This window comes from Nannospalax galili, unplaced genomic scaffold (genome assembly GCF_000622305.1).
Source record: "Nannospalax galili isolate Female #2095 unplaced genomic scaffold, S.galili_v1.0 scaffold370, whole genome shotgun sequence".
NCBI lineage: Eukaryota > Metazoa > Chordata > Mammalia > Rodentia > Spalacidae > Nannospalax > Nannospalax galili.
Window position 1 is genome coordinate 1,093,563 of NW_008329335.1, and position 12,326 is coordinate 1,105,888.

Consider the following 12,326-nt stretch of genomic DNA (forward strand, 5'->3'; position numbering starts at 1 on the left):
GAAGAATTTAATACCCAGATAAAGGAGTAAGATACATACATAGTCACAAACAATAAAAAAAGTTCTCTTTTGTCTATAATCTTGAGTTTGAAAAGAAATCTGAAAAATTGGGCATGGTGTAAGATACTAATGCATGAGTTAATTTAGATATTTATTCCTATGTAGCAATATGGAACAATAAAAATTTTAAGCATTTGTCTCACTTTTACTTGAGAAACTCATTGTATTTAGTACAGGAAGAATTATTTTTAAATTAAGGTAGAACTTAATCTTAGTAGAAAGATAGCCATATCGACTAAGTACTTCCAAAGCCAAGACTGCATATGCTTTACTCCCAAACAATATCTGTCAGAGTAATTGATTTTTTTAAAATTTTGCTACATAGTGAATTAAGACAATGTCCTAGTTTGTTTCTTCATTGCTGTGACAAAACACTCTGACCAATACCAACTTGGGAGGAAAGGGTTTATTTTATCTTACCTCTCCTGGGTCACAGTTCATCAGGGAGCTCAAGGAGGGAACTCAGGGCAGGAACCTGGAGGCAGGAGCTGGAGCACAGGCCATGGAGGCTTGCTCGCCTGGCCCCTGCTCAGCCTGCTTTCTTATGCAACACAGGACCATATGCCCAGGAGTGGCACCACTCACAGTGGTCTGGGCCCTCCCACATCACTCAACAATCAAGAAGGTGCCCCATGGACATGGCCACAGGACGGTCCAATGAAAGCAATTCCCCAATTGAGGATCCCTCAACAGAGGTGTGTCAAGTTGACACTAATGCTTTCCAGCACAGACAATAAGTCACTTATATGCATACTTTATGCTGATTTCATTTAGAGTATATAAAATGTTTATGCAGTTCAAAGTGTAATTTCATTTCACTACAACTATTTACCAAGATTTCAGATATCAGACTTCTTTTTTCCAACACAAAGGGATCTTGGCCACTGACTTTTGCTATAATATTTTTCAGTGTTAATGGTCTTATATCATCAAACTGCCTTCCAAAAACTTACCTTTCATCTATAGATTAGTACAATACTCACCTGTCCTCAGAGAAGCGTGTTACTGCGGTAAAGAGTGATGAACACTGAGATTCACAACTAGTCAAAGTTCAGAACACGTCAGTATGGAGTTCTCAAGTCTATATCATTATTCGTGCATATGCTGAAAACACGAGAACAAGGGGCAGAACAGTTGTAAGAGAGAAGTCAGGGAGTACTGCTGCAAATTAGTGTCTTCAGGTCATTCAGGGCCACTGCGCTCATAAAGTCACAGTAGCTACTTTAGCTGCACAAAATTCAGCCAGTCAGTATTCCAGACTGGATATGGGAGTGGCTTAAGAGACAACGCGTGTCTGACAGCTTTTGGCAGATGATGGATTCTTGGGGAGAGAGGAGTCAGTTTTTTACTGAGTGGGTGGCCTTTTCTGGGTTGTTCACACTCTAGTGCATTCAGAAGAGACTGAGATGATTTAATGTTGTATTTATTGAAAGAAAGCTTATCCAGATATTGATCAGACATGCAAACAATCTCCTGCTTCATGAAAAGTGCGAGGAAAGGGTCTTTCTCATCTTTAGACAGAAGTAACCAGGCCTTTCATGAAGAAATGGGTTCATTCTCTGAACCCTGTGGAGTTTGTGGACACTGTTAAAAGTTTCTCCTTTGTTTTTACTATTAGAAAATTTTAAATATTTTTCATTTTAATTGAATTTTTTGAATTTCAGGCAATATGTTTTGGTCATACTTGGACACCCCCCTTATCTGCATATCGTGCAATATGTCCTCTTGATTCATGTTCTCTCTCTCTTTCTGTATATATATATACATATATATACATGTATATATATGCACATGTATACATATATGTGTGTATATATGTATGTGTGCATGTTTTCCCAAATGTGCCTCCATATGTGTCCATCCACCAGAGCCTGGTCAAGCTGCACAACATCACACCCTTAAAGAAAACTGATTCTGAATCTTCAAGTAGCCAATGTTTTCCCATAGTTTCTCAACTAGAGCTGGAGCCTCCATCCTGCTCCTAGCATCTGTGCTGGGATTCTGTTTGGTTTAAGCTTGTGTGGGACTTGTGCAGATATCACCGTTGTTGTGAGTTTCATATGAGCTGCTGGGAAACTCTTTCTTTGTAGTCATTCACCAACTCTAGCTTTAGACATTTCAGAGACAATTGTTTTGTTATGGTGGTAGAAAGTGCATTTGGACACATATAGAAATTATTTTGTATATGAATTCATTCTTGGCTTCACTTTCTCTTTCATAGATTTACTTGACCATTTCCTTTGACTCTTTGTGCATTCAGTGTTCAGTTATTTGTGATTTTTCACGTGTTTGAACATGTACCTATCTGTATGCATGTGTGTATAGAAGTTTGTACACACACAGAGATATGTACTTTATGTGCTACTTAGAAGTCAGGGCTTACATAAATAAATATGAATTTAATAAAAATGATTAGAAATTCTAGTATATGCAATTTTTGAAAACCCATTATCTTTCAGGTCCTTTAAAGTTCCTGATTCCCCAACAGTAAGGAAGAATGGCAAAAATAATTAGTAAAATGGTAGCAGAAATTAGAAGGAGACATTAGAAGAAGTAAAATGAACTATGAAGGAATAGCTCTAAGTGATTTTGTCTTAATTTCCATAACAATGGCGCCAACTTGATAAAAATAGATATGTGTGGCTGTGTTAATGACTCTCAAAAATTAATCACTGAAAAAGGGAACGTTGCTGTGTGTAAAAGTTCATTATTAATCAAGAGAGGTATGTCAGATTTTTTTTTCTTTGTAGACTGAAAATTATCGTTACAGTAAGAAAACTTTATCAGGAGAATTATTAAAATTGTGCATCTTTGGTTCCTGCTCTTTGTCTTGGTTTCTCACCGAGACACTTGCAGTATAATATACTTTGTAACACAAATCTCTTTATTAGGAATGAAGTCATCATATCACATTGTGAGTGACAGATACATTCCTGTGGAACACAGTTGCTGCTTTGAGGAGTGTTGCTACACAGTATAAGGTTACTGAAAAAAAGAAAAGACTATTCACCTCTTCCGTTTTCCCATTTTCCATGTATCACTCTATTTCTTCCATCATATTGGTTGTTCCTGGATAATTTTTTTTCTTTTACTTTTTGTGGTTTTTGAAATAATTTTGTTTATCAAAAATGTGAAAATATTACAGAAAATTCTCCTAAACCATTCACCCAATGTCTTCTAATATTAACACCTTTTATAGCCATGGCACAGTGTTAAAACTAAGACAGTACTATTGGTATATTATATTTTACTGAACTTTAGACTCCTTTCTGACTTTGACTAATGCTATTTGTTTACCTCCATTTAGACTTGAGACATTTGGAGACAGTAGAGTCAGTATTTGCCAGTTTGAAAACCATATCAAAACTAGCTCTCAGCTAGTTACACAATACATCCTTTTAGACAAAAAGTTATCTATATTAAAATCAATTTTCTTCATTTCAAAAACAAGTTGACGTGGTGTCCTTTTCACAAATTCTCAATGCTTAGTTTAGCTTCCTACAGAGATTCACAACTCATGAAGTACTTTAGGTCTCACCATGAAACAACTTGCAGAAGATGGTCTAAGAAGATATTTATAAAATAAAAATGATCAGCCAGGAAGGAATTCCAACCCATACTGTGGAGGTGTTTATTGACAGTTTATTTTTCCATGTGAAATGGCAGTTGATTGACAAAGATTGATGACAGGCAAAGCTGGCAGACTGAGTTCCTAAGATAAATCCAGTAATTAGTGATTTAAACTAACTTTGGTTTTGATTTTTCATTTATTTTATTTCAGCTACATAAAAGCAAAGCAGGACTTTGGAAATGGCTTACAGAGTAAAATTCTTGCTGCTCAACTGTTTGGACTCAAATATGAATCACCACACAACTGTAAGTCCAGTGCTAGGGAGGTAGGGCAGAGGTTGGGGGACCACAGGTGCTTGCTGGCTGCCAGTCTAGAGTAAACAGGAAGCATGGGGTTCACCTCTGATAGCATTTCAAAAAGTAACCTGGATTAACCAGATTATGTTGTATATCATTTTTGGTTTTTTAAGGAGGAAATCCATTGAGTGGGAGGAGTTCCACACCACTTTCCATATTGATTGCAGGATTGCTAGCAATCCCACTAGCCGGAAAGTCATGTTACTTCCCCACATCCTTATCAGAATCTGAATCTCGATGACTGGGGCAAGGTGAAATCTGAAAGTGATTTTTATCTGCATTTCCCTAATTACTAAGGATGTTGAACACTTTTTAAGGTGTTTCTTAACCATATTTATTTCTTCTTTTGAGAACTGTTAGACCCATAACCTGTCTTTTAATCAGGTTCATTTGTTTTCTTGATTCTTTGTTATTTGAATTCTTCATCAATCTTCTGTCAGATGTGTAGCTGGTGAAGATTTCCTCTCACTCAGGGGATTTCCTTGTCACTTCCTTGGATGTTTCTTTTGCGGTGTAGAAGCTTTTTAGTTTAATGAGGCCCCACCTGCAGACTGTTGGCCTCAATTTCTGACCAGGATGTCTGATTTAGACAGTCTTTTCCTGCACCTGTATCTTGTAGGGTACTGCCTTTATTTTCTTCTAAAAGTTTCAGAGTTTCAGGTTTAAAATTAGCATCTTTGATCCACTTAGAGTTGACTTTTGTGCAAGGTGATAGATAAGAGTGTAATTTCATTTTTCTACAGGTAGAGATTCAGTTTTGCCATTTGCCCAAAGACTCATACTTGCTGCAGAGATATGTGTACATCCATGTTCGTTGTTGCTCTTTTCACAATAGCTAAGAAATGAAGAAACCTAAGCATCCCTCAACTGATGAATGAATAATGAAAGTGTGGTAAATTTACACAATGGAGTTCTACTCAATGATAAGAAAGATGAAATCATGAAATTTGCAGGTAAATGGGTGGAAAAAGAAGCTGTTATAGTAAGTGAAATAACACAGACTCAGAAAAACAACACATGTTCTTCTTCATTTAGGGATCATGGCACCGAGTCATATGTGAGTATCTATCCTGATACAACTGCAGAAGTCAGGAAAATGGAAAGAAACTACGATGGTAAAGGGAAAGAAGGAGCTTGAGCAAGAGGGATAGTAGCAAATAGGTGTTATCAAGGGTGAAATGTGTAAAATGAGGGTAATTAACTGGGAGGGGAAGAGAGAGGGTTAAACAAATAATCATGAGGTAAAGGGGGAGAAGGAGCTTGAGATGGGATCATAGGAGAGAGGTATTGTCAAGGAGGGAATGAAGAAAATGGGGGTACTTTAACTGGGAGGGAGGAGGAAAGCTTAGACATATTTAGAGGAAAGAGAGATAAATAATGCTTAGTTGGTGTGAAAAAAAAACAGAAGGAAATATATTACTTCAAAAGCCTACTGAAAAAACACACATACAGTATCTGTACATGAGTGCATGTGTATAGCTGAAGGTCGTATAACCAGAAACAGTGCAAGACATGAAAAATCTGCTTTGGAGCTTTTTTTTTATGTCAGGGTAGCCCAAGAGACTCCCCAAATTTCTCAGGCTATTGTCACAGCCCTTGATTATCTCCCGGAACTTGAAGGTAAGACCCTATTCCTGAAAACAGGACATACTTCAAACACAGGACTTAAAATAATGGAGGTGGAACTGACTTGGAAGTCTCCTCCTTTAAGACTAGCTCTGGTAGTTTTGGAGGACACTATGCAGTCTTCTAGGGGAGAAAAATCAATCAGTGGTTCAACCCCAGCTTTAAAGTCTAATAATCGTAACAATGACTAGCACAGCAAGCAAACTATGTTAGTGAAGTAGTGGTACTTTTATCTGGAGGGTAATCAACAGCTACCTAATTGAACTTAAAACCCATTCAATGGGAGGCAACTGATGTGTGGCACTGTAAATATAACCAAATACATATGGCTAGTGAGGTCAAAGAACTTAAAGAAAACCTTAAGTCTATCGCATCCCTACACAAACATAATTTTTTACTATATCTTAAATATGAATTCTTAAAGACAAGTATTCCAGTCCCCAGTCATCAAAGAAGTTTCTTTTGCAGCAGATACTATTACAGAGTTCCACAGTAGATAAATGAGAACTGATTTTCATTTGCTTTATGACAGATTTGGAATCCTTATTCTGATTCAGTGAGGGATTCCTTTTCACCCTTCAACTGCTGGGAGCTCACTCCTACAGTGGAACACTCATTTTGTTTGCAGTATTATACCCCAAACAGTCTCAGTAAAGGATCTTCAAACCCAGTAAGCATAAAGTTGTTACAATCAGTGAGTGATTCTCCACATCACAAATGATTATTTTATTTAACTCTGAGAAAATGATGTGATTCACATCTATTTGAAAATGCATTATGTCTTCAATCATTTTTAATTTGCAACAGAAGACACCAAAATATATAGATGAATAAAGAAACCAACTTCATTTACAGAATGAAAATAAGACTTTGAATTGTTACTAAGTTTTGACCTTAATAGCATTGACATTTATAAAACAAAGTTCAAAAGTAGTAGGGCCGATAATTATGAATGTTATTTTAAGTTGGAGAAGAAAGCTAATGAAATTCTAGAATTTTAGGAAACATTTCAAAATATCATAGGAAAACTAAGCAGTAAGACCATTATTTATTTATTTATTTATTTATTTGTATTTTAGTGTGTTTGTGTGTGCTGTATGTTTGTGTATATACATGTGCATGTAGTTGTGCTTGCCCATACATACACATGAGGTGGTTAGAGTTTGAAATCCAGAGTCTTCCACTATCACTCTCCACTGCACTTAAAATTTTTTTAGTATATTTTATCAAAATTTTTGAATTCAGTATAACAGCTTAATCATATTTAGCCCATGTTCCATATTTGCATGCCATGCTAAAAGCCTTCCCACAGGACTTCATGCATTTTGTCATACATGTTAGGCATATCCAGTCAAGTTTGTGTACTCAGAAGTCCCTTAGTGGGAGCTCATCCAAGAGACCCTTTACAGCCTGTGTAGCGTCACTCACTTAAGAATATCAATTCTTTCTCATCGAACAGTGATCAGCTGCCAATAGTTCCTCTTCCAAGTTGTGGCCTCCTGCCCATTTTCTCAAGTCTATGCTGGGTTTTGTCTGAATGAGTTTTCATGGGTCTTGTGCATGCTGTCACCATTGCTGTAAGTTTATTTGAGCAGGGTCCCAGGAGACCTGGCTAGTGAGGTCAAGACTTTGTTTCCTTATGGTCATGGACCTCCTCCCCCTGGCTCTCGCAATCCTTCTGCTTCCTCTTCTGAAATTGCTCCCGGGCCCTGGGTGACAGATTTAATATAAGAGTCTTATTCAGAGACCCAAACACACTCTGCAGCTTCTTATTCTCTACATTTGACCAGTTGTGACCTTCCATGTGTGCATAGTACTCTATTTCATGAAGAAGCTTTGCTGATGAGAATTGATAAGTGGATTATTATTCTCTCTACCTTTCAAGAAGTGAGGTTTTGTGATCCTCCATTAGAGATATTTCAAAAAGATTTCTATAGACAGGAAATTGCATTATGGTTTTCTTAAAAATGTTTTATTTTCTGATGGAAGAGTTGAATAATTTATTTTTCCATGCAAAATAATAACAGTAGAAAGAAGAAATGTTTCCATTGAACAAGTAGATGTGATTTTTTAAAATTCACTTCTCCTATTTGCAGAATATTCCAGCCATCACCACACCAGAACTCTGGAGTTTCAAGGTTTAGCAAAAAAAAAAAAAAAGTTGCCTGGGCCTCAACTTTTCAACATTATGGCAGAGTAGGTTTATAATAGAATTGTACAAATTATTATAGTCCATAGCCAGAATTAAACACATCCAGAATATATTATCCATTCTTTTCTAGCCTGTTAATGTGCACATATTAAGTAATGGATATTATGACAGTTTATTCCTCCACAATCACACTTATAACTTACTCCAGGCAAGATTATAAGGAAAATCAGAAGCTAGATGTGATTAAATGTATTAGATGTGATTAAATGTACTAGAAAATATCTGGTTTTTAACTGATAAATAGGAAAAGCAGAGTTTGGCTGCAGCTTACTATTAACGTGTGAAAAATTCAGGAAACAAATGTGATCCACCCAGCATGGAGCAAAAGTTTATGGACTTTATCTAGATCTGGAATATCTTTCTACCAGGAAAAAGAATAGGAATTAAAGACTGCTAGGCTGTGAGGGAAAGATGAAAGAGCTCATGTTGAATGCTTTTAATTTGGTAATTCTGGATCAAACAAGGCTAGTAAATAATAATATCTGAAAAGAGGGACAGAGATACATGGGACAGAAAGTTATGGTCTTCAGAGTGAATTCTCCCTGTAGCTGGGGCTAAAGGGTGACCCTGTCTCAAAGAAGGAAAGGAAGGAAGGAGGGAAGGAGGGGGAAGAAGACCTTTGCTCTTGTTCACTCTCAATTCATTATTTTTTCCTTCACACTCCTTGTGATATGCTAAGTTAAGGGCTTTCTCCCCAGGATATTTCTTTACTTCATAGCACAGGATCTAATAGAGTAGGGACTGATCAACTATTTGATGACTTAAGAATTAGAGAAGCACCCAGGTATAGTCAGAGATAACTATCAGCAAAAATTGACTGGATGCTGGTGTATACTGGCCCAGAATCACGTTACTCACACAAACAATAATATATGCTATCCACTGGGAATCTTTGTGAGAAGAAATATAATGTTCACTGTCATATAATCATTATTCAAGCCTATCTAGCACAGTGTTTTAGTTCTCTTTCTGTTACTATGATAAACAGCATAACCAAAAGCAACTTGGCATGGAAAGGATTTATTTAATCTTGCAGTTTACAGTGCATCACTGAGGGAGGTCAGGCTAGGAACTCTAGAAAGCCAAGAACTGAAGCAGAGACTAGAGGAATGTTACTTACTGGCTTGTGCCCCATGTCATAGTCAAGTACTATTCTTATACAGCCCAGGCCTGGATGGTACCACCCACAGTGGGCTGGGCCCTCCTACATCAATTAGTAATCAAGAAATTGCCACACAGACATACCCACAGGCATGGAGGAAAGTCTTTAACTGAGGTTTTCTTTTCCCAGGTATATAATTTTGACACCAAGACTGGCCATTTCAAGTTCAACTCTTATCAACCTGACACAAAGAAACATCACTGCTAAACCATAATCTTTCCTGTTCTCCTAGACTCTACACTAACATCACAATATAAAACATATTCAACTTTTACAAGTCCCATAGTCTTTAAATTTTTCAACATTTTAAAAGTCCAAGGTATCTTTAAAAATCCAGTCTTTTGGGGTTGGGGATTCAGCTCAGTGGTAGAGTGCTTGCTTAGCAAACAAAAGGCCCTAGGTTCAGTCTTCAGCTCCAAAATAAATAAATAAATAAATAAATAAATAAATAAATAAATCCAGTCTCTTAACTGTGGCCTCCTGCAAAATTCAAAATAAGTAGCATACTTGACATTTAAAGAGGGAGGAACCAAGATACCATACAATCAAATTCAGGTAAAATTGAAGTCCTACATTGTTAAAAGCTCAGTGTCCATACAGGGGCTCACTAATGCTTTTCTGGGCATCAAAAGGCTTATGCTGTCCCACTTCTGTTTCTGACATCCACAACTTTCATAGCTTGTCTCTGGGGCTCACAACAGCTATGCTCCACATTTGCTATCCTTGGCGAATGTCCCATGGTTCTAGCATCTCCACTATCCTGGGACCTCAACTGCAAGGCTGCTTCTTCTCCAATGGCCTCTCCTGGCATCACTTCAGGCAGTCCAACGTGCATCATGTTGTCAAGCCTCCAGTTCTTTCTTTCAATCCTTCAGCATTCATTCTGCCAAAATCAGTATCACATGGGAAGCTTTTACAAATTATCAAGGTTAGTGGCCAGCTTGAGATGCAGCTATGGACCACAGCTTCTGTTTGCTGATATTGAGGAAATATTTCAGAGTGTGACTCTATCTGGAGATAAGGGATTTTAAAGACATGAAGAGATACCGAGAGGTCATTGGTTGCCCATGAATAGTGGAGATTTTCATACCCACACTGTGGAAAATACAGGGAATAGATGATCATGCATAAACCCAGAGAAAACACTTCATAATGAAATTTACTCTGCCACAAATTCTGATATTGCAGCACAGTGGAATCACAATTACCTGTCATAACTTATGAAGACCTGGAAACACCTGAGGGCTCCATTACAATGCATTACTGTGCCTCTGAATATATAAAGGCATTATGTATTAATCAATATTAATAAAAAAAACTCAGACAAAGTAGCTAGAAAGAAGGCTCAGCAATTAAGAACAATACTGGCTGCTCTTCCAGAGGACTCAGGTTTGGGTCCCAGCACCCACATGTTGGCTAACAACAATCTGTAACTCCAGCCCCAGGGTATCTAATACCCTCTTCATGCCTTTATGTGTAATTCATGCACATGGTGCACCTACATACATGGAGATAAAACACTCATATACATAAAATAAAATTAAAATAACTCAGATAAAAATGCTAACTATCCGTATTTGATTATTACACGTACAGGATTGTCTACCCTAAGTTTTTACAATTAATATAAATGTTAAGAAAAATAAATCAACTATTTCATTTGAAAAAAAGAAACCATTTCCACAATATGAAAAGTTCTGTTGATAGAAAACTGTTGTTTAAGACACCTGGTCTGCAGTGCTATGGCAGGCCTAACAAACTAATAAAATAGTGTTTCCTTTTTCATTTGGAAAATATGCTACAGAAATGATGACTATTGGGTGTGTGAGAGGGTGGTTTAGCAGGTGAAAGAACTTGCCTTGAGTATCTGATTTCTTGAGTTCAATGAAAGGGACCCACAAAAGATAGTTGCGGATTTTTGCACCTGTAATTTCAGCATCCCTGTGATGAGGTAGAAGCAGAGACAAGAGAAGCTTAGTGGCTAGCTAGCGAAGAGTGTTCCAAAAAATTCGTCCACCAGCTAAGATATCAAGCATTCTCCCAGAAGAGGGTCAGAGAGATTGTTTCTCGTTTTCACATGAATGTGGTCCTAGCATTAGCAATCAAGACTTTAAGATTATCTGGACTCTGAACAGAAGAACAGATAGGGGTTATATAGGCCTTTCTATCACCTCATTTTATGGGTGATATGTAGGTCCTATGCCTCTTCTCATGAGGATCTATGTTACCTCAGGAAAAATTCCTTCCAGACTTCATAGTTTAGGAATTAGATATCCCAGGCATGGATCAGAACATCTGCCACCTTTTGATCTATAGCTAGGTCAGGCTAATTAGACTAGGAATTATCCAAACAGTTTTTACAGTTTATAAGGACAGATATCACCAGCAGAAGTTTAGATACTCCGTCATGTTTGATTCACACTTTTCTTGGACTAATTGGACCAGATGCTTCATTAAACCATTTGGTGAACTTTTCATTTCTTAGTCTACTTTGTGAAATCACATGATATGATCTTGAACCAAAAGTTTTAAAGAGGTAAGGCTAAATAAGTACTGTAGTGTAATGATGTGAACCATGAATCAAGCACACAACATTTTAAAATCTTGGCAGCAATCCTGTCATTGTTACTCAGTTGTTTCTGTTCCTTGGGGACAGAAAATAGAATGGTTTTCCCTTGTCCTTAGTTCACAGCCTAACATTTCATCCAAAACTTTCTATTCAGTAAATGTTTGTTCAATAAAGTCATGGATTAAACTTTAAATGGAGATTTTTAATCCATCTTGAAAATTTATAAAGTTATTTTTGGAGTATGATTTTGAAGGGAACCTGGGGAAATTAGAAAGTCTCATCATTGAAGATGTTTTCTTACAGGATGAATAGTGTTAGAGACACAACAATCATAGCTACCTTCAATCTCCTTGGAGAATTATAATACAGGTGAACATGAAGAAATGCCACAACCTCCTTGGCTACAATTGGGAAATCAAAAGTGATTATTCTGAACACAATCATCAATGAATTCAAAGACCAACCTTGAAATAGTTTGAGCAAACTGAAGGGAAAGGGAATGATAAAAAATAATTTAAGACATCTTCATAAATAAATTATAAGCCAGGTTAAAACAGTGCAGAGGCTAAAATTGCCAACCAATTAAGTGCAGTTTACTCCCCCTCTTCTGAATAGATTTACAGTGAAATACTGAAGAAATAAGTTTTGAGGCTTCAGAAATAACCATTTCTTTCCAAGTCAATTGCTGTTACAATTTTGTCTTTCTTTGAAGATTACAGAGTATTTGAATTAGAAGAAGCAAATAGTAAATTTCTGTTTTGCCTCCCTGC